Source organism: Peromyscus californicus, unplaced genomic scaffold, assembly GCF_007827085.1.
Source record: "Peromyscus californicus insignis strain IS unplaced genomic scaffold, ASM782708v3 Scaffold_14__1_contigs__length_90479793_seg_2, whole genome shotgun sequence".
Taxonomy (NCBI): Eukaryota; Metazoa; Chordata; class Mammalia; order Rodentia; family Cricetidae; genus Peromyscus; species Peromyscus californicus.
Window position 1 is genome coordinate 53,481,511 of NW_026294436.1, and position 21,345 is coordinate 53,502,855.

General features: G+C 45.3%; 1 protein-coding gene across 8 annotated transcripts in view; it reads right to left on the reverse strand.

Annotated features, from left to right (window-relative positions):
* Pbx1 (PBX homeobox 1) overlaps positions 1-21,345 on the reverse strand; it is a 313,516-nt gene that overhangs the window by 184,111 nt on the left and 108,060 nt on the right. The gene's annotated exons all lie outside the window — the stretch shown is intronic.

Here is a 21,345-nt window from a genome sequence, read left to right on the forward strand (position 1 = left end):
CTTGGGAGACATGTCATAACTGATGGTGGCACCACTGTTTGAGATGCAGAACCACAGCATTTGACAATGGGGTTGCTGGCCATGAATTCGGAGTCAGGGTTAAGTCACGAGAGTGTTGCCTGGTTTGACTATCTTGGCAGGCTTCAGGAGAGATGGTCTGTTTAAAGACAACAAGGGCAGAGATCCCAGGGAGGAGGTCAACAGAGCTGTCTGGGTGAAAGACAGTGAGAGCCTGACCTAGGCCCGTGGCAGACGGGGAGAGGACAGATGAGAGACGCAATATGTTTATCTTGGTGATCTCTTACTTGGCACACAGTTAGGCATGAAGAACTCAATCAATGTTTGCTGGTAGAATCAAGACAAATTGGCTAATTATTGATGGTGGAGGGAGGGGTGGATGGAAAAATTAAGAGTCTGGAATAAACATGACACCTCTACATTGGGAAGACGACACCAGGAAAGCACACGGGGGAGAGAAGGATCATGGGAGAAGGTCTGATGAGGTCCGCCTTGTGCACGCCAAGCTTGAAGTTAGTTAGAACTCAGATAGATGCCAGCCTGTTGTACTACGGATCAGAAATTCACAAAAGTCAACCGAGGATGAAAACACAAGTTTTAACTGACCGTCTACTCAATAACGATTTATTGGCTAGTTGCTCTAATCCCAACACTGTGCTGCTTGCTTGGCTTATAGAGGCTGACAGCGACGATGAGGCCCCTGACCTCGGTGACTGGACAACGTGGGGACACCTTAAAGCACTGGGAGCTGAGAGGATAAAAGAAGGTGTGGGAATGCTGGATGATGCTTTACGGATGGGTTAAGGGGGAAATGGCACTGACATTAACTGAGAAGATCCATCCAGAGACCGGGAACAAGACAAAGAGAAAACAGAAATCAAGAGGCATGGAATATCAGGTCTTCAGCATCAAACATAGCAGAACTGTAGAGTAGGAGCTAGATTGTCAACTGAGGACCTTCATCATCAGAAAAGATGGAAATCTGAACTCAGTAAACACAAAGCTTTCTAGCACACTAGAGTTCTTAGAATTCACATGGGAAGGGCCAGGGAAGTCTGAAAGAGTCCCAAAAGTTCCATGGTGATGGGGCCTGGGACAGAAGGGCAGAAATGCAGGAGAAAGTTGCATATGAAAGCAGAGCAGGACAGGACCCATGGAGGTTGGGCTGGGAGACTTGGACTCTTCCCAGAAACAAACATGAGCACAGAATACCCCTGACTTTACCCCAGCTTGATGAAAGGCAGAGACCACAGTGACTGAGGAAGCAGATTGCCTTCTGGAGTCTATGTGAAGATATGTTCCGTACTGGCTGGGTGATTTCCCCCCCAAAAAAACTGGGCTTAGAGAACAGGAGCGTAACTAGAGAAATAGGTATTCCAGGTGATGGATAATGCTTTAGAATCACCAACAACATAGGCTCAGCCTTGCTCGGCCAATGGGGATCAAAGAGAAATAGGAGAGGTGCCAGCAGGGGAGCAAGAAGAGAGAACTGGGGTGCAGCTTTGGTAGTAAGCACCTGCACCTGCAAAGTAAAGGGCGGCAGTCACCCGAAGAAGGTCATTAAAATGTCACTCTTTGCCCTCCAGGATAGATGCCACGTCACCCTGCATTTACAAGGCCAACCATTTTTTTTTTTTTTTTTTTTTTTTGGCATTTTTTCAATGCCAGATTTCTCCTCAGGCCCTTTGTGGCATGACAATAATGATAATAGCTCCCTGCTGCCCAGCAAGTCCCCAGAGTATCTCAGGCCCACACTAAGGACCAGGTAGAGGCCATCTGTTTTAGCTTCCTCCTTGCAGAAACAGCCAGCAGGATCTGCCGGCCCAGAGCAGACAGCTTCAGGCGTGACTATGCTGGGGGCTGTGGCTTAAGTCCAGGGTGTTGGAAAGGCAGTGGGGGAGGGTAAGGACTCCAAGTGCTGTCTCCTACACGGACCAGACCTTCAGAAACACACACACACACACACACACACACACACACACACACACACACACACACGCCATCAAACGGTTGCCCGATTTAAGGCCCCCAATCAGAAGCCAGCCTGGATTAGCACCACTGGACAGTGCTCACAGAAGCCAAAGGCTGTAGTAGCGAGAACCCAGCCTGAATTTCGTCCTGACACTAGCTTACTGACATCATCACTTTAGGTGAGGTAGAGGAACTCCGTGCCTTCACTTCCTTATGGAAAATTAGACTCTAATAAAAAGTTTCCCCTTCGGGCCGCTGTGAGGATTAAGCAAGCTAATGCTCCTGAAGTCTTTTTCATTTTAGTATTATTTCTAAACAGGTAATCAGCCTCCGACCTAAACTCTATTTATAATAAATCCACTGGGGTTCCCCACTGGCCATCAAGTCTTTCTCTCGCCCTTGTCCCCGTAACACCCCTTCCTACTCTCGCACCTGGCCTCCACAGATAAGCACTTTTGTTCATTTCTTGTTTATCTTTTCAGGGGTCCTTGAAAGGGTGGCTTTAAATATAAAGTGTGTTATCATTATTGTAATGGGAAAGTTAAGAGGGAGGGGGCCGGGGCCGGGGCGGAGGGTGGTGTTATCTGTCAGGGGCCCCATTTCCTCCCAGCGAACCCGCCTCATTATCGCCGTGGTTCCCATCACTCTTTCCTCTCCTCCTTTATTCATCCACTGTATCCATAGTTGCTAAGTGTGGCGGGACTCAGAACATGGCCTGAGTGGCAACCGAGAGGAATACCGAGACACATTTGCGGCACTTCTGGGTTCTTCATACTGTCCTCAGGCACACTCTGCGTCCTTAGACGACATTTGCCTCGAGCCAAGTCCGAGCCTGAGCTGTCTGGGGCCAGTGGCTGCCCAAACGTTAACATTTTCCCAGTACAATGCCTAGTGCACACAAATGTATGTTGCAGGTGCTCGGGCCTGACAACCTGAGCTCTCCCTGTGCAGAGACCCACGTGCAAGCAATACCCTTCCCGGCCATCAGGGATCAGCAGGCTTTCTGTCAGCCCTGGAGAAAGCCGGGCTCCCTGGAGACTGGGCCCTCCACCCAGAACCTAGGAACTTTACAGGAGTTCCTCCATTTTGGGCTGTGTCAGCTCCAGACTGTGACGAGGTGGGACCAAGGAGAGTGAGTCTCCAGGCTCTCTCAGGCAAATGGAGGTAAAGAGCAAGGAAAGGAGCTTAGGACAACTTAAGACTGTAAAAGCTAAAAATGGGGGATAACTTAGAGGGAGATGTCACATGCCCCCGTGTTCCAGTATAGCTGGTGTCAAACCTGGCTGTCTGGGGCCCACAGGAAGCCCCTTCCTTTCTTTAAGATTTAGCTATTCTCAATAATTCCATAGCATATCCTCCATCCGCCTTCAGATCATTCTTTCTCATTTAGACATCAAGTGACTTTGTGACTTCGAATTGCGTATGACCTAGCGCAATCTTCGGTTTTATCTGTAAAATGGGGCAAGGGTATCAGCACGTGGAAAGAGTACTCTTTTGAAAAAAAGCAAATCATCTTCAAGATGACTGACTCATATATACACACAACAACCACCCACAACTATAGAGAGGCCTTGGGGGCTTGTTTCATAGCAGGACAGTCAGCCATCTTAAGAAAGAAAGGGGAAAAAAATCAGCATTTAAAAGATTTTTACCTCCCTTCTCCATGACCCTTTCACAGGATCTGCCTACCAAATGTTCTTTTTTTTCCCACATGCCCACAGGCCCCTCCCCCTCCAGGCCCTAGCCCACATCTGAGGTAGCGGAGATGATAACCCATAATGAAAATCTGCGGCCCCACAGACACTGCGTGCGGGCACACAGAGGGGAGGCCGAGGAGGAGCCGGTCAGGAGGCATGTAATCACAGGGTTATCTAATGCTGCTTCATTCTAATTGAGTTGGTACCATATGTCACCCTGCAATAACATCGCAAGCAGCATGCAACTGAATACATATTTAATTCACATAATGGGTAGAGCAGTAGAAGTAATCAAGGCAGTTTGCCATAAGCCATAAAGAAATGTAGCTTGTTCCTATCAAGAAACATTTGGCACTTAGGGAGAGAACTGTATCTCCAGAGAGGGGACCTGCATTACTGCAGACACTGAAGGGGAGGGGAGCAGCCATGGGGAGGGAGGAGGAGGAGGAGAGGGAAGAAGAAAGGAAAACAGGAAAACGCCAAAGAGATTCCAGCCAGCACATCGATCCCTCGCGAATGAAAATCAATGACGGAATATTGTCAGCGGATCGTTGGCCATCTCAATATAATTAACAGTAATGGATTTATTGGCAGACACTTAATGACTTCGCGTTAAGTGTGTCCCAGAATTTCCTGTGCTGTCCCATGTCCTTCCCATTCCCACTTGGCCCAGCCCTTGGCACAGGAAATGGATGTAGGCATGGAGGATTACAAAACATTCACACACACACATCCCCCGCCCCACATCTCTTCGTCAGGATTGGCATCTGACAGAAACCTGCTCACCCATTCCCTTCATTTCCTCCCTCAAGGAGATGATTAATATGGCCGGGCCCTGCTCATCAATATCTTTGGACAGATCAACTGGAGTTTTCATTAAACCCATATTAATGTCCTAGATACACAGCTGTGGACAGGTTACTCAAAAAAAAAAAAAAAAAAAAAAAAAGGGAAGAAAGAAAGAAGGAAAAATAAAGCAGAATGGGGACCACAGAGCAAACCATAGCGAGCCTGCCTCTCAGTTAGCTATTTGCCTGGAATTAACAGGAAACTCAGCCACTTCCCTCATTAGCGCTTCTTCTACCAACATGTTTTGATGTATATTTCATGAGGATAAACAAACATTCATTTCACTTTGGGAAGGTGTTTGCTGTAATGTATTGTCAGCGTACCCAGCAATGAGGGGACATTAATTTCAATTCTGGTGTTTAAACACTTTGGCGAGTCCCAATTACTCATTCCCTAGCTCGATATCTAGAGGCCCAAAGGAAGGTCGCTGGCTCTCCATGCTGCCCACCAAGCCAGGGGGAGACTGGGCTCCACCCTCCGGCCAGTGCAGCTCCACTGAGCTGCAAAGATGGGACTGTCCCCTTCCTGTTCCTCAGCCAGATGAATACGAGACAGAGAAGGGCCACTTCAGCAGATATCCAGCTTTCCATTACAGCCATCTCTTTGAAGAGCTGTGTACAAATAAGAGTTTGGAAAACTAAATGCTATAGTTTTTCTTAGCTACACATGAGGATTCCAGGCATTTAAGGCGGAAGAGCAAACACGGTCTTGGAAGGTGGGGAGGGGTTGTAGCAAAAAGGCTATGCATCTTTAGGGACACATGTCACAGATATAGATGTTGTTTATTATACAGCCAGAGTCTCACTGTGTATCCCAGGTTGAACTTAAACATATGATCCGTGAATCTCAGCCACCTCAGTACCAGGACCATAGGTATGTGCCACCATGCCCCTTGATGAATATGTTTACGAGAGATACCCAAGAGAGCTCGGCCCTGATGCAAAGCTGTGAGGGTGGCTTCCAAGTACCCCATCACTTGTTAGACATGTAGACAGTTCTCCTGTCCTACAAAAGTGCAAGATGGAGCTCCCAAATGCCAGATGAGAGCTGCAAGTCTGGAGAATGATGTGAACTTTGGCAATCAGTAGTCATTCACACTTCAATTTTCATGGTACCTGCACTGCTAGCTAAAATGTGTATGTGATGTACAATGTCAGTCTGTGAAGCCATTGTTGATCCCTATACATGACACCAAAGAGTCTCTCCGCTTACAGAAGCAGCTAGCTGACACTTTACCAGACCAGGGAACTTTTATAATGATGTGAAAAATTATGCAAACAGTAATTTCTAATTAATGACCAATTGCCTAAAGGTAGGTTCAAGAATACAGCCCTAGCTAAGTGTGATGATACACACCTTTAATCTCAGCACTTGGGCAGAGGCAGGCAGATCTCTATGAACCTGAGGCTGGTCTGGTCTATATAGTGAGTTCCAGGACAGCCAGGGCTATGTAGAGAGGTCTTATCTCAAAACAAACAAACAAACAAACAAGCAAACCAAGAATGCAGCCCTGACTTAAGTTGAGGAAACAAAAATGAAAAGCTGGCCTGAGATGCACAGCCCTTAGACTATGGGGCTTAAAAAAAAAAAAAAAAAAAAAAAAAAAAGAGGCAGGTGTCCCCAGACAAAGATCAGTTCCTAGAAAGAATTGTGGGGGTTCCAAAGGAGAAGAGCCACAGGGCCTGAGAAGTAGCTCATGAATATCCTAGCAAGCAGGTCACCAAAGCAGAATACAAGTAGAGAGAGAGAGTAAGATTTGAAAAAAAATGAAATCGACAAAAAGAAAGACCCACTGAGTTCTTATCAAAATGACTTCTTATTTGAAGTGAGTGCTACGTCCACATTTTCTCTCTACGAGTTTCTCACAAAGAACTCAGAGCCAAGGCCTAGGAGCCAATTCTGGTGATGGCTCCTATACGGCTGCCTGCCTCCTACTGCCATTGTAAACTATAAAATATCCTTCCTCCTTGCATGTGTTTTTGGATGCATTCAAAGGAGCTCCATGAGCCCTGTCAGCCATGCTCAAGTTCCGAGATCATTCTGAACCATCTGAGAGATAACCATGACTCGTCCTACATCCCTGCATGCAAGTGCTACCCACAACCCCCTGCTTTGCCTCTCTCCTGGACTTCCCACTCACTCATCCAGCAGGTAAAGTGTTAATAGTGTGCATACAGAGTCATCCTGTTGGCAGTATCCACCCTAACTGGCTGGTTCTCATTCTTGTTAAATAGTCTGAATACCACTTCTCCACCCAGGAATTTTGAAGGCTAACACATCACTTATCTATGGAGCAAACACCGAAGCCTGAGGATCCACCTGGCCTGTGCTATGAGACCAGAGAAATCAAACAGTGAATCCCAGGAGGAACGACCCCAATATACCTGGAGGTCACAGTGGATGGTGACCTGCTCCGCAGTCCTACCCTTCATTTCCCGTCTTTTCCACCTTCTGATATCAATTCTTCAACTGCTTGTTTTGTTTTGTTTTGTTTCTCTGATCATTCTGGGCAGCCAAGAGGAGCTCTAGTAGCCTGGTTGTTAATCTGCCGCATCTATTTCCAGATGCCTGATTCAGTCTTTGGAGCCAGGATGTGTCCCCAATGTCCACATCAGATACAAAGACAGACCTGGCAATCACAGAGAAGGCTGGTACAGCCGAGATGTCTGATGGAGTAGGAAAACAGGCCTTGTGGCTGAGTAAATCTCTCAGATGTCTCTGTGTTGGAATTTCACTTCCAAACATTTGGGAGGACTGAGCCCAGTGGGAGCTGCCCTGGTTCATACCTGGCTCTGGAGAGGGTTGGCTCTTGCAGAACATAACCCCATTTTCTTTTCCTTGCATGCCCTCTCTTCTGCATGCACCTGCTTGCCTTGCCAGGTGCCACCATGAAACTGTCACCAGCTACATCTCCCCCGCCTTGGCTTTACTCACCGTCCAGAGCCAAAAGGCGATACACCTCTTTCATGGATAAATGACACTGTCTCTACTATTTCAGGATAGCAACAGAAAATAGACCCAAACCCTGGGAAATTAGCAAATGGTTCATTCACAGATCAAAACGCTTAAGCGTTGAACAGCACACACTTACAGATTCAAGGTGACTTACTATGCCTATCTAAAGTAAGTATATTGAGAATGACTAGTGGATAATATTGGACAGGACATGCGCTAGGTTGAGGCTTTACACATCCTCTTACCTCCTCCTCCTCACAAATTCCTTGCCCTGAGCCTCACTCTCATCTTCATATGTGAATAACTTGAGTACTAAAACGAGTAACACTGAAGTTATGCGTGGTCAATGTCTGAGGCAGGACTTGAACTCAGGTCTTAGGAATTCTTCCAGGCTCTTTTTTCAGAGTAGAACTGAGCTTCATAGTGTTCATTACAGGTAATAGGTGCTCAATGTTTTCCAAGGCTGCAGGAAGCCGACAGTCTGAGATGATTTCCTGCAGTGCCCATCTCTCCCTGGAGCAAGAGAGGGCATAGTCCATGCCCACTGAATGCACATAGCCTCTGGAATCACACCATTCAGAGCTGCTGGCCAGGATTCAACTCTGACTAATGGTGTGACTAGAAACATTACTTAGGCCTCCGTTTCCCCATAAGAGAAATAAGACTGGTGCTCTCTTCGCTGACTTGTGCTCAACTGATTATGACATCTTAATGTTGTCACTTTTGATGAATATTAATTCCCCCCCTTATTCCCAGAATCCCTTTCCTTTTGACGAAAAACAGAAAGGCTCTCATATAATCTCCTGGCTCTGAGAGGTAGAAAGGAAGAGAGGGTGTAGTGTGGGATCCGAGATAAGAGGCTCCACCTACTTTAGGTGTCCACCAGAGGAAGGAGACCTTGCATTCCTTCCATCCCGGGGAGATAAGGTGAGTTGCCCTCCTATCTGCAAGACCATGAGAAGCCTCTATTTTGTGGGCTAAAAGCATGTGACTCACAGGAAGAGAACAACTAAATAAAATCAGAAGTCATGCAGACCCAAAGAGGAGAAGCTATCCTCATCTCCTAGGAACAGCTGTGACAGCAGCAGGCCTTAGAACAGTGAGTGGATTTTGGTCCCACCACTGAAGATGCTGTGTATTGTTGAGGAAGTCATGAGCCTTTCGAGGATGTGCTTCTTCCCAATCAATAACCCGGTTCTGGTCATTTAGACGCAGTTCTTAAAATTGTGGTAAGGATGGCAAGTTCCACACTAAGCGTCTCTCCATTGAAAATGCTATGTAGAGTTTATACACTTCATACACAGGGACAGACAAGAGTGATATATTATTTAAGTACATGTGCAGGGGAACAAGAAGTGTCATTACTATGCTCAAACCTCTTTTTGCCAGCACAGGGTGACCTAAGGATTCAGGATGCTCACTGGGAAAGCATCCTTCCACTCTAAGTGATTTCTGAAAGGGTGATGATTCTCTTCTCATATTTATTATCCTCAGTAGTACATCCACATATATCTTGATGTCCAGACAAAGCCAGGTCACTCTGTCCTACAAGTTGAAGACACTTGGAGGAGCGTCTAACACGTCTTGCCAATCATGGGGCAGAGGTTATAGCAGGGCCCAGGTCTGCAATGACAGGATCCTTACTTTCTTTTTTTTTTTAAAAAAAAAAATTATTTATTTTTATTTTATGTGCATTGGTGTTTGGCCTATATGTATGTCTGCGTGAGGGTGTGTCAGGTTTCCTGAAACTGGAGTTATAGACAGCAGAGAACTGCCATGTAGGGGGACTTGAACCTGGGTCCTCCAGAAGAACAGCCAGTGTTCTTAACCGCTGAGCCATCTTTCCAGCCCCGGATCCTTATTTTCAATCTTCATCTATTACAACTTCTAAATTTTTAAAGTCATTTTGAAATTGTTTCTCAAAATTTAGGGAAAACAGTAAAAGCACGAATTGTTTTTCTTTTCTTTTCTTTCTTTCTTTCTTTTTGTTTGATTCCTCCAAGCTTCAGAATTCACAGAGCACAAAAAGATCAAAAGAATAAAGCCAGTTCTTTTATGTCTGTGATGCTTTCACAAAGTAGCAAGAACCAAGGAAAACATAATTTGCGAGAGACAGGTAAGATCTACCTACAGATACCTGGGCAAGTTCCAGAGCATGCTTGTGCTTGGAGGACATGCATGAATATTTTTAAAAGTGTTTTTAAATGTAGGTCCAGCTGGTAGCTATTCAGAACACACACAAAAAAAATCATCTGGAGACCTATTATACATCTTAAAAGCAATTCCCCATCAGGGATGGGCAAGATGGCTGCTGAGCAGTTAAGAGCGCTTGTTATTCTCCAACAGGACCCAGGTCTGATTTCCAAGACCACGGGGTGACTCACAGCTTCTTGTAACTTCAATTCTAGGGAATCCAACTCCCTCTTCTGGCCCCCACAGGGATCCTACATGCATGTGATGCATATAATAAACACACACAGGCAAGTGTACACACACATTAAATAAATAAAAGAGGAAAAAAATAGAGACAGGGTTTCTCTGTGTAGCCCTGACTATTCTGGAACTCACTCTGTAGACCAGGCTGGCCTCAAACTCAGAGATCCACTTGCTTCTGCCTCCCAAGTGCTGGGATTAAAGGCATGCAGAACCATGCCTGCCCCCACCCCCCAAATTAAAGTGATATCCCAAAGGAAAAGGTAAAGACAACATAAGCTCATGACAGAAACATCACAGTGTGTTTTCGACCAGGTTCCACAGTCCTCACATAGCTTCCTTTGCAATGGATCCATAGTCAATGTCAGTGTGCACACGAACGTGGGCAGGAGAGTCTTGGCTCCTAACACAATCGCAAAGCTGCAGGAAGACTTGGATCCAGTTCAGATGTCCTGCATTGGAGTCCTAGCCTGCCACCATCCACAACATCTCATACAAATACAATCTCTCCTGTCTCTGGCTCAGGCTTTTGTAACAGAGAAGATAATGGTTGGAATCTGGGTCTCATTGATTATGTGAGTCAAGATAATACAGACATTAGGATAAGTGATGTGACCTACGAAAAGGAGCTGGGGGTCAGGGCTACAGTCCCATTTTAGACCTTTCTACTTGACTTTGGGCAGATAACTTGAAATTCTGGTTTCCTTCTATAAGTTTTCCTTCTCTAAGTGGGCTTCCCTCCTCTGCTGCAGGACTCCCTAACTGATCGAACAGGACCACTCTCGCTATGGAATATGAAAAGCTGGCCAACACTACACAAAGTTAATGCTATTGACTCACTTGGGGTCATGCACATGCCCTGTGGGCCTGCGGACACATAACAACCAACTTTACGACGGCCACGGAATCATCTTGGTGCTGGAGGCTCCTATTCCATCCGCTTTCCTTCAAATATCCTTAGTGAGCCGGGAGGCAGTGGCGCACACCTTTAATCCCAGCACTCGGGAGTGGGGAGGGGGGGGCAGAGCCAGGCGGATCTCGGTGAGTTCGAGGCCAGCCTGGTCTACAGAGCAAGATCCAGGACAGGCACCAAAACGACACAGAGAAACCCTCTCTTGAAAAACAACAACAACAACAACAAAAATATCCTTAGTGAATAGCTCTCCATATCACAAAACTGAAAGCCTCGGTTCTGAGCAGCACAGGCCTATGGGAAAGCCAGTAGAGTCAAAGAAAGGAGCTGACATCTCTGAGAACATCTTTGCCCTTTGAAGGAGGGCGCAGGCAAGCAAAGGGAGAAACTTTGCCTTCAATCCGTTTGTTCTCAGTGACTGTTTCTGACCCAGCACAGACGCAACAGCAGAAGCAGCTTCAGCAGGGATATACTGCAGTTTGCTGGCCTGACCACTAGGCCCTTGACCCCATCAGAAGCCCAGAGAAAGAGATTACGAATTAATTCTAGGAGAAAAAGAAGTATAGGGAAACCTGGGACTTTGCTATCCCTGGGGCATATGGTTACTTAATATTTTTAAGTTAAAAAGTTTCTGGCTTACGAGTAAAGCTAATAGTTGACAAATTTGGCAACAACCAAATGACTGAAAGTCATCATTCCTAAAGTGAAAGCTTCTTAAAGCCAAGACCTTTGTTTTGCTTTGTTTATATATGTATCCTAAGAACGAAGAATAATTCTGGTACCCAGTAGATACTCAACAGGCATGCATACATCAGAAGGGTGAATGTGGGCAGTTGATGGGCAGAAGGATGGATGGATAGATGGATGGATGGACAAAAATCACATTTACCGGGGTACAGCATAGTAGTACAAGCCTACAGTCCCACCTACTGAGAATGCTAAGGCAGGAGTATCAATAGATCTCAAGAATTCAAGGCCACTTGTGCATCACAAATAGACCTCATCCCAAAAAACGAACAAACAAAATCCCAAAAATCAAGACAAAAACTACACTAATGTCTAAATGCCACCAAAGAAAGGGGTAGGGGATTCAAAAATCTACTCTTGTCTTTCTAACTCAGAATAACCAGGAGGGTCTTTCAAAATTAGTGTAATTACAAAGTGCATTAAAGGAAAAGTAGGATTGTCTCACTTTAACTCTTCCAACCAGCTCTATAATATTTGTAGTATATCTGGGCCGGGCGGTGGTGGCGCACGCCTTTAATCCCAGCACTCGGGAGGCAGAGCCAGGTGGATCTCTGTGAGTTCGAGGCCAGCCTGGACTACCAAGTGAGTCCCAGGAAAGGCGCAAAGCTACACAGAGAAACCCTGTCTCGAAAAACGAAAAAAAAAAAATATTTATAGTATATCACATCTCTTTTAAAACTGGTACAAAAGTTATAAAATCATAATTATATTGCCATTACCTGTAAATTTTGTTTTAACAAGATATATGAATACAGTTCTAGAGTACTGGAAGCATGTGCTATGAAAATCCTTAGAATGTTATTTTGCACTCTTAAATTTTGGGATCCACTGTTCGGATGCCCTCTCCACATTTTTCATTCATTTAACTAGTTTCTTTACTTCTTGGTGAAGACCTTCACCGATGAACAAAAAGGTAGATTAAGTTCCTCAGTACAAGGCATAAGAATAGCAGAATTAATATTATAGTATCATTTCTTTCTTTCTTTTTCATGGACTTTTTGTTTGGTTGGTTGATTTGGTTTGGCTTTTTGGTGTTTGAGGCAGTGGGTAGCCCAGGCACTTACTATGTAGAGCAGGCTCGCCTCTGCCTCCTGAGTGCTGGGATTAAAAGCATGTGCCACATTGCCCAGCACTGTTTTGTTCTTGCAGTTTGGTTTCATTCCCATTCCAGGTCTCGGCTGCTGAAGTGAGCATCTCCCCTCACAGGCATCTAGGCCTGGCAATAACTGTGATGTGTCTAAGAGCAACTCTGTCTCAAGAGGCAGGTAACATTCACCTTAGAATGACTCCCTTAACCCACCAAAAGTCAAAAGGCTTGCTTAAAATGCTAATTAGGGCCAGGGAGAAGATTCCTCCTTTAAGAGCAACTGTTTCTGCAAGGGGCCCTGGTTCAGTTCCCAGCAACCATAGGGTGTCTCATAACCTTTTGTAACTCTAATTCCAGAGTACCCAACATCCTTTCCTGACCTTTATGGGTACACAGTACACATACATGCATGCAGGTGAGACACCCGTACACATAAAATAGAAATAAATTTAAATTGTTTGTAATTAATTAGTTCATCAACGTCTCCCTCACTAGTCCCACTCCCTGGTATTCACTTCTTTATGATTAAAAATAATCACATATGCTTTTATTACTTATATGGTATACATGTGACTATGGTGCATTCTTGTGCACACATGTATTTCATGTTCTATACATGAGCACAGAGGAAAACAATGCTACCAACCATTCCCATTATCATTGGGTTGTAATCCAAATTGCAAGAAAAAGGCATAAATTTAAAATGCCAAGTTCACACACAGTAGGCACACTGTAAATGTCTGCAGAATTACAGACCGAGAATGAAGCATGAACAATACAGAGAGGCACAGGGAATCAGGAGTGTTCAGCCTAAGAAAGAGAAGGAGAAATCCTAAAAATAATGGTTTGAAAATTCTTCAGCGCCTTTTGCAATGGACCTGTTCTCTGCTGGGTTCAATGGGAGGTCTCAGATTGATAGGGAAAGTTTCACTATGAGAATTGGTTTATCATGAATATAACAGCTTGTTTGATGTATATAATAGCTTACCGGCTAGCTATTTCTGTTAAATAATAATCTTGAAGACTTCTTTAAAGATAGAAAAAACATTATGATTCTCTCCTCCCCCCACCTCTGTGTGTGTGTGTGTGTGTGTGTGTGTGTGTGTGTGTGTGTGTGTATGTTAGTTAAAGGCAGTGCTAAATATCAATCCCAAGGCCTCAAACAAATTCAGTGGGCACTCTATCACTGAGCTACATTGTTCACCCACTTCTCTGGTCCTGGACCCTATCCAAAGAACATCAGCCAATATGTCCCCGACACTGAAGTGGTAGGACCACCAGGTGGTGTTGTACTATCAAATCCCTTAAGGATCTCTAACTTGGGGGCTGGAGAGATGGCTGAATGGTTAACAGTGCTTGCTGCTCTTCCCAAAGACTCCAGTTTGAGTCCTAGCATGCAAAATGAGCAGCTAGCAAAATGGGCTCTAGCTCCAGGGGATCTGATGCCCTCTTCTGGTCTCCTGGGCTCTGCATGCATGTGGTATACATATAAGCAATATATACATAGACCATATATATATATATAAATGAAAAGAGATTTTAAAAAACAAACAAACAAAGAATCTATAACCCTGAATTTATGACTGAGGCCTTTCAGATATCCCCCCAAATTCTTCCAAAAACAATACTTGTCAGGTGCAAGGGCCTTGCCTTTGGTCTGTTCTTCATAAGCTCCTGGACTCTGATTGTGACTTTATAAATAAAAAGGCCAAAGGAAGGTGTCCGCTGTAGGAAATGTTAAGAAGACTACCCACACCGTGTCCTGTGGCCTGTTTGGAGAGGAGTCTTTGCTCTCTATCACCATTTCCCAAGCCTCCTGAGGTCCCCAACTCCTGTTGTGGACATCTCCCTCCAGTGTCCGGAGCAGCAGACTGTCTCATGAACGGTCTCATTAGCTATCTTAGTCCTTCCAAAGTGCAAACAAACAGAACGCAGAGCTTGGCGAGGGCTTTGCAGCCCTCCATCCCCTCGCCTGAATCATCCCCTGCTGAATCATCGTTTGTCATTCATCACCCAAATAAAAAGACATCACCCTGCTAGCCCAGCCTAGGAAACACATTATTTGATGTGGTTAATTAAGAGTGTGAAGACCTGTGTAAACTTCAGGAGGAGGGAGTGTGGTGGGAGGAAATCTATGAATGGTTTCTCTTCTCATTGGCAAGCCATTTCCCAAAACATTGGTCTTGGTAGAAGAAGATACATGTAGAATTTCAATTTAGGGTCTCCCCACCTTGCCTATGTGAAGACATTCTCCTCACACTGGCTTCTTTGTGGTCTCAGGAAAACTGAAATGAAAATATCTTTACAGCTTCGCTTCCGCCACTTCCAGGCAAGTCTCCTCTGGAATTTCCAATGCCTGTCACTACCTCAGAAGGAAAAAAAGAAGTCCATAAAAATGACCCTGCAGACCTGGGACAGAGGGGCTTGTGCAGAGGGGACGCTTAATGCCCGTCTTAGCAGTGTGTTGGTATTAGCTGATTTTCAGACAGTATTGTCTTTTGTAGAAAAACAATATATATCTGCCATACTTGCTTGGGTTGGATAATTATTAGTGGACAAATTGGGCAGTGAAAACAAAGAAATAACAAAACACAGTTCAGAGTGCCATGAGGATGGGGTTGGCTTCCCCCCAAAGGGCTTATGGCAATGGCGTGACCAGTGCCAAAGATGCATTGCTGGAGGCCCTGGCTACCAAGTGGTCCCGTGAAGAGAGTCACCAGCTTTGTTCATCAGAAAGGCCGTTCTCCCACTCGGACAGCAATCACACAAAACTTTCTTCTTTCAGTGCCAAACGAACTGTGCTTGGTCATCTGAAAGTGTCACAAAGGATAGAGACAGGGACGATGCCTCTGATGCTGGCTACAACAAGCAGAAAACCCCATGTGGCTAGAGGGAGGCTGACCACTACCAGCCATCTATAGGAAGAATGCAGATCTCAGGGGCTGAGGTCATCTGAGGACGCTCCACTTCACCTTGCTGGTTACCAGGCAAGAATTCCCCTTGTCCTCTGAAAACAGATGACTCTGTGTGCGGTGAACAGCTTTACTGGCTACTGCCTTTCACTTACACTTTGTCTTTCTGAAGTCTGCAAGGTTCTCCATCTCTAATCTTAAATCCCACCTGGCATGCAAGATGCCATGTTGCATTAGGGAGTTCTGCTTCAGACAGACATAAGTGCGTTCACCATCAGACACAGTTTCAGAGACACCAGACAAGAAATACTGAATGCATGGCATTTTCAGAGAATGAATGGATTACCAACTTCAGACTTCTTCTTTTACCAACTTCAGACTTCTTCTGTCTCCTTCTCCAAAATCTGAACGTAACTTACGCTGTCCTAGTCCATCACTACTCTAATCCAATCCCACATAGTAGGCAGGCCCATCTCCTCATGCTCATTCCTTTTCTTTGCCCAGTAAGTTCTACTTCCCTGTTTCCTGAGCACGGATTCCCCCCTCTCCTTTGTTATCTCTGGGTATCGGCCCCTACTCCATCCTCACCTTACACCAGCCACCTCCCTATGAAACTAACCCTAGTGACCCTGGTCTCCCAGTCACTGCTTCAGTGTCTGAAATAGCATTATGCTTTTAAGCCATGTCACGTCATAAGCCACATCGCTGAACATTATCATCTGTGGTTTATGGATTTTAGTATGTCAAAACCGGGGGCTGAGGGATGGGGAGGTAGCGCTGTTGGTCAGAGTGCTTGCTACACACAAGCGCCGGGACCTGAGTCCCAATGTCCAACACCTACATAAAAGCCAGGCATGACCACGAGTGCCTGTAACGATGATATTCAAAGAGACACCGAACCCAGGAGCTCACTGGCCAGCCAACCTGGCCAAAAACTCAAGCTTCTAATTCTGTCAGAGACCCCGTCTCAAAGCAATAAAGCAATAAGGCAGAGGACAATAGAGGAAGACAACTGATGTCCTCCTCTAGCCTCCTGTGTGCATTTGCACACGTGTGTACACACACACAGAGAGAGAGACAGAGACAGAGAGACAACAACAGCAGCAATAAAATAAAAAATCAGACGCTCCCCAAAGGCAGAGACTAGTTCTTTTTTTTTTTTTTTTTTGAGTAGATGGCGCCTTCAACACATCATTGGTGGTATAGATAAAAGTGCTCTGTAAATTCTAAAGCAATTTATGCACGGAAGATATCCTGACCTGTCAGAACCACGAGGACATGGTTGTAAGTCACACTGAGACCTTAGTGTTCCTTCCAATTGGGCAAGAAATGGAAACTAGGGCAAGATCTTAACTGAAGCACCGAAACTGGATGGCAGTGATCAGATGCGCCCATAAAGGTGCCTGTCCTGACTGTACTATGCTATGCAAAGATCAAAACATCCAAGTGTTCCGTGCTTCTGGGCAGAAAGGGCCATGTGGAACAGCCTGACCATTTAAAGGCAGACCCCCAGGCCTGTGCTAAGAATCAAGGTTTACACTTTAAGGAACTCTTGACAGCTGTGGAGTGAAAAAGCTGGGGGTTCCTCAAAGAATAAAGCAACAAAGTCAACAGCAACAGTAACACCAGCGGTACTTAACCAGCAGGTTAGGATGCAGGCTTTGGACCTAGGCTAGCCCACTCCCAAAGCTTTTGTCTTTAACACATCAATATAGTCCATTTGAAGAGTTGGTATTTTAGACCCAAAGGGCCTTATTTCTATTCAATGTCTGTAGGTAAAATGGCTTTACACTATTTTAAACAAAACTCCCAGGGAATAGATCTGATGATGTCATTTGTAATTCAAGGATGAAGACATAAAGGCTCCTGGTGACCTGAGGTTAGGAAGGTTAATCAAGTTAATGTAATGCAGGTACGTTAGGTTAATGGCATGACATTACATTAGACTGTAAGCCTCAGTCTCCCTACCTTCCATGAGACGAAGCACATTTCTCTTGCTAATCCCATAGGGTTGTTTTGAGGGTTGACTATGAGGACGTGGAAGCATTTGGAAAACTATAAATCCCTATGCTAAAGGAAGGGGTTTTGATTGGTACCATGAAGTCATAGCAGCATTCTATCACGCTAGGGATCCTTTCTTGTGGGAGAAGGGGCTGTGGTCTCCTTCCCTGAACAACTACCCACAATCACTCTGTCTCCATAAGGCCAGGCTCCTTGACTTCCAGGGCCAAGCGCATTCAGAATGGGAAGTCATTCTCCATTTTTTCTTCTGTTAGCTGTGGTTCTGCCTTCCTGAAGATATGGTGTACTGTATGGTTGGTCATTTGTGGTAGGATCCATAAAAATGGCTGCCATTTTATTAACTGGCAACAAGTTCTAAATGGAACTTAGTGGTTTAGAGTCGATTTCTCTGCCATACAATTTTCCCAAGGTTTCCAAGACTCTTAACACTCAACATTGTTAGCTTGTCTCTCACTGGAAAATGGGCTTTGGTGGAACTACCAACAGATGGGTCTAACATTCCTAACTAACAATGAAATGGTGGCCTTGAAGTAGAGAACAAAGGAAGAAAATAAACTATAGAACACCTGAACCAGACAGAGACTGTGCTAGAACTCCAGGGCAGACACAAAGATGCCAGAGCTCTTTAGCCTGACGTGAGTCAACCTCTCTCCTCCTTCTTCCTGAAAGCCTTGGCTCCAATGTAGCCAAACGTGATGCCATGGAAGAGAACGGAGCTACAGGAATAATTTTCCTCAGGATACAGACACTGTCATATCAGGTGAAATTAGAGTGAATACTTGGGGTAGAGACATGAGGACGGCTGTTGAGAAAGAGGCAAACAAACCCTTACTCGTGGCAAAAGGTCAACTGCGTGGGGAAACTGAGTCATATTTGGAACTATACAGACTGTTGTCTTGCGTTTGGCTCACTCTATCTCTCTTCCCCACCATGTAAAGCACTGGAAGCAGTGCACCTCTGTGCTTCCCTACAGCTAGCAATGAATATTACTGGGTTTTGGAGGGACCTCGGGTCTCCTCAGCTGGTCCACGCAAACCACAATCCTGCTGCTCTGCCCCCTAGTGGCTGGGTGTGGCACATGTTGAGATCTGAAATCATTTCACTATCCTTCAAATTCCTCCCAGTTTGGGTTACACTGAAGAAAAATGTTTTCATCACTGAATTTACGATGTCAAAATACAAGCAGACTTATAGAGTTACGTGTCCTAAAGGAACTTTAAAATATCAATAACGCTCAAAAAAAGAAAGAAAAGAAAGGCAGAGGTTGATCTGACAAAAATGGGGAGAAATAGAGGCCCTCAAAGCTTGGGCTTGGAGGGCAAGCTGCATATGGGAGACTGGGGACTATGGGCGCTCCCAGCTCCACCCCTAACCTCTAGGGGCGATCCCTGATTCTTCTCTGCGGCCCTACACTGTTGAAACATTCCAAGGCTAACTGTCTGAGGAACCTCTGTCACTGTGCAATGTTTCTCTGTCAGGTTTTTTTCTTTCTTTCTTTCTTTCTTTCTTTCTTTCTTTCTTTTTCTTTCTTTCTTTCTTTCTTTCTTTCTTTCTTTCTTTCTTTCTTTCTTTCTTTCCTTTCTTTCTTTCTTTCTTTCTTTCTTTCTTTCTTTCTTTCTTTCTTTCTTTCCAAGCTTACTATGAAACTTGCCATACCAAACAATCTGTCTGAGTCGGACGCAGGCCTTGCTGGAGCTTGCAGGTTTTACAGGAATTTACTCCGAGAAAGGCTCTATGTAAGACAGAGTTGGACCGTGCATGTGTGCATCCCACTCCTAAGTGAGGCCATGGATCCAGTGTTGACTTTTGGGGACCGGTACAATGGTGGCATTGTGACAGACAGAAGGACAAAGTACACAGAGAAGAAAAAAGGAAGAAAAAAATGACCGGAAGAAAGGGGTGACATTTTACCCTTGCCTTTGAAGTGGCTGCAAATTTCCCAGATGGATTCTGAAAGGAAGAATTACAGGCAGTCCCAAGGCCAAAGACAAAGTGACTAAGGATGCTCCCCGATAAAGAGTGGTTATGGAAATCTCTGTATGTGGACATCTGCATACACACGTGTGAGTAGCCAGATGTGCGCAGGTGGGGCACAGACATACCCCCACAGTCAGAGTCCGCACAGACCTGTGTTTGAGCCGAGCAGGCAAACACCTTCTCACAAATACATCCGAGCAAGGAAAGCATGTAGAGCGGCCGCGGCTGAGGATGAAAGGAGAGAAAATCCTGCGGAAATTATTAATACCTTAGGCCGCCTAAGACTCAACCTGAATGCAGACACTAGGGCTCGCAGCTTTGCCATTAAAGCGAGGGTCTAAATTATTGATCTCTTGCCTTTATCAGCATAACAGTCACGTCCCAGTATCGGGATCTAAGTACACTGCAGTCCCTCTGCTGCGGCCACTGAAATAATTAGGAGAAATTCTCATTAAAGGAGAGTGAAAGGTTCAGAGAGAGGCAGAGCAAAGGGTCTGGGAGGGTGTTTAATGTCTTCCAAGGGGTCGGGAGATTACTGGGATCAAATCCCTGAGCAGTGCCCATGGATGACAGCTTATCAAAGGGGAACAGTGCAAACAAAACACACACACACACACACAGTGACCCTCTCTGGTGTGTTTTACATCCATGGGTATCTGTGTAGTCACACTCATGCTGCAGGAAATCAATGCCCGTGACTGTGCATGCGGATGCACTGCACAGCGGGACTGAGCATGGCCTGTCAAAGGGGCCAGAAGAGGGGAGGGAAGGGGAGGGGGGGCGGGAAACCAAAATGCATGAAAAATAAGTAAAAGGAAACAAGTTAATAATGGAATGCCCGCTATGGACTTCTCAATTTAATTTATTTCTCCCTTTAAAGCCCAGGGGGATTCCAGGGAGGCTGAGAAGTGGGGTACACGGGCAGGCAAGCACTTCCCCACGGGCTGGCAGCGACACCAGGGAAAGAGACACCAATAAGTAAGCCAGCACACTCTCCCAGGACCTGATTTCCAGGGAAAGCAGTCTCCTATCGATTTGAAAGCAGTCACCCAGCTTCATCTACCCTCCCCCACCAATTAAAAGGAAAAAAAAAAAATCAGTCTTCCACACATGTTCCCAGAAATGGCCTAGACTTACAGATAGAGCAAAGGATGGCCAACAGCCCTTCAAAACTGGGCTGACGGAGGGAAGGGGCCATGCCAAGGGAAAGTGAAGAGGCAGGGGGAGAAGTGTGGGATGGATGTGCGCCTCCCACCCAGCTCCAGGCAAGCTCAGATACATGCAGAGGAATTCAGGCACATGTGGGCACACTCAGGCACACACACACACACACACACACACACACACACACACACACACACACACACACACACGCTCACACACACGGACACAAAAAGTTGGCCAATATTTAATGTCAACATGCAGTAATTTGGAAGAAAAATTCCATCTCACAAAGCTAATCGGAATTGTTAGAGAAACCATTACCACAAACACTGGGAACATCTGAAATTGATTATTTTTACTTCATTTCGTTAATGAAATCCTCCAGCGACCAAAAACTAACCCTGAACAAATTTCTACATAATGAAAGGGGGAAAACAAGAGTGACTACTCTAACAAAAAAAAAAAAAAAGGAAATAAAAAGAGGTCTACCTTCATATCTGACATACACACACTTACATGCATATGTTACTTTATGATTTCTGGCGGTGTGAACGAACTGAGCCAAGCTGGAATCTGTCCCCACCATTTTGTGAGCCCTGG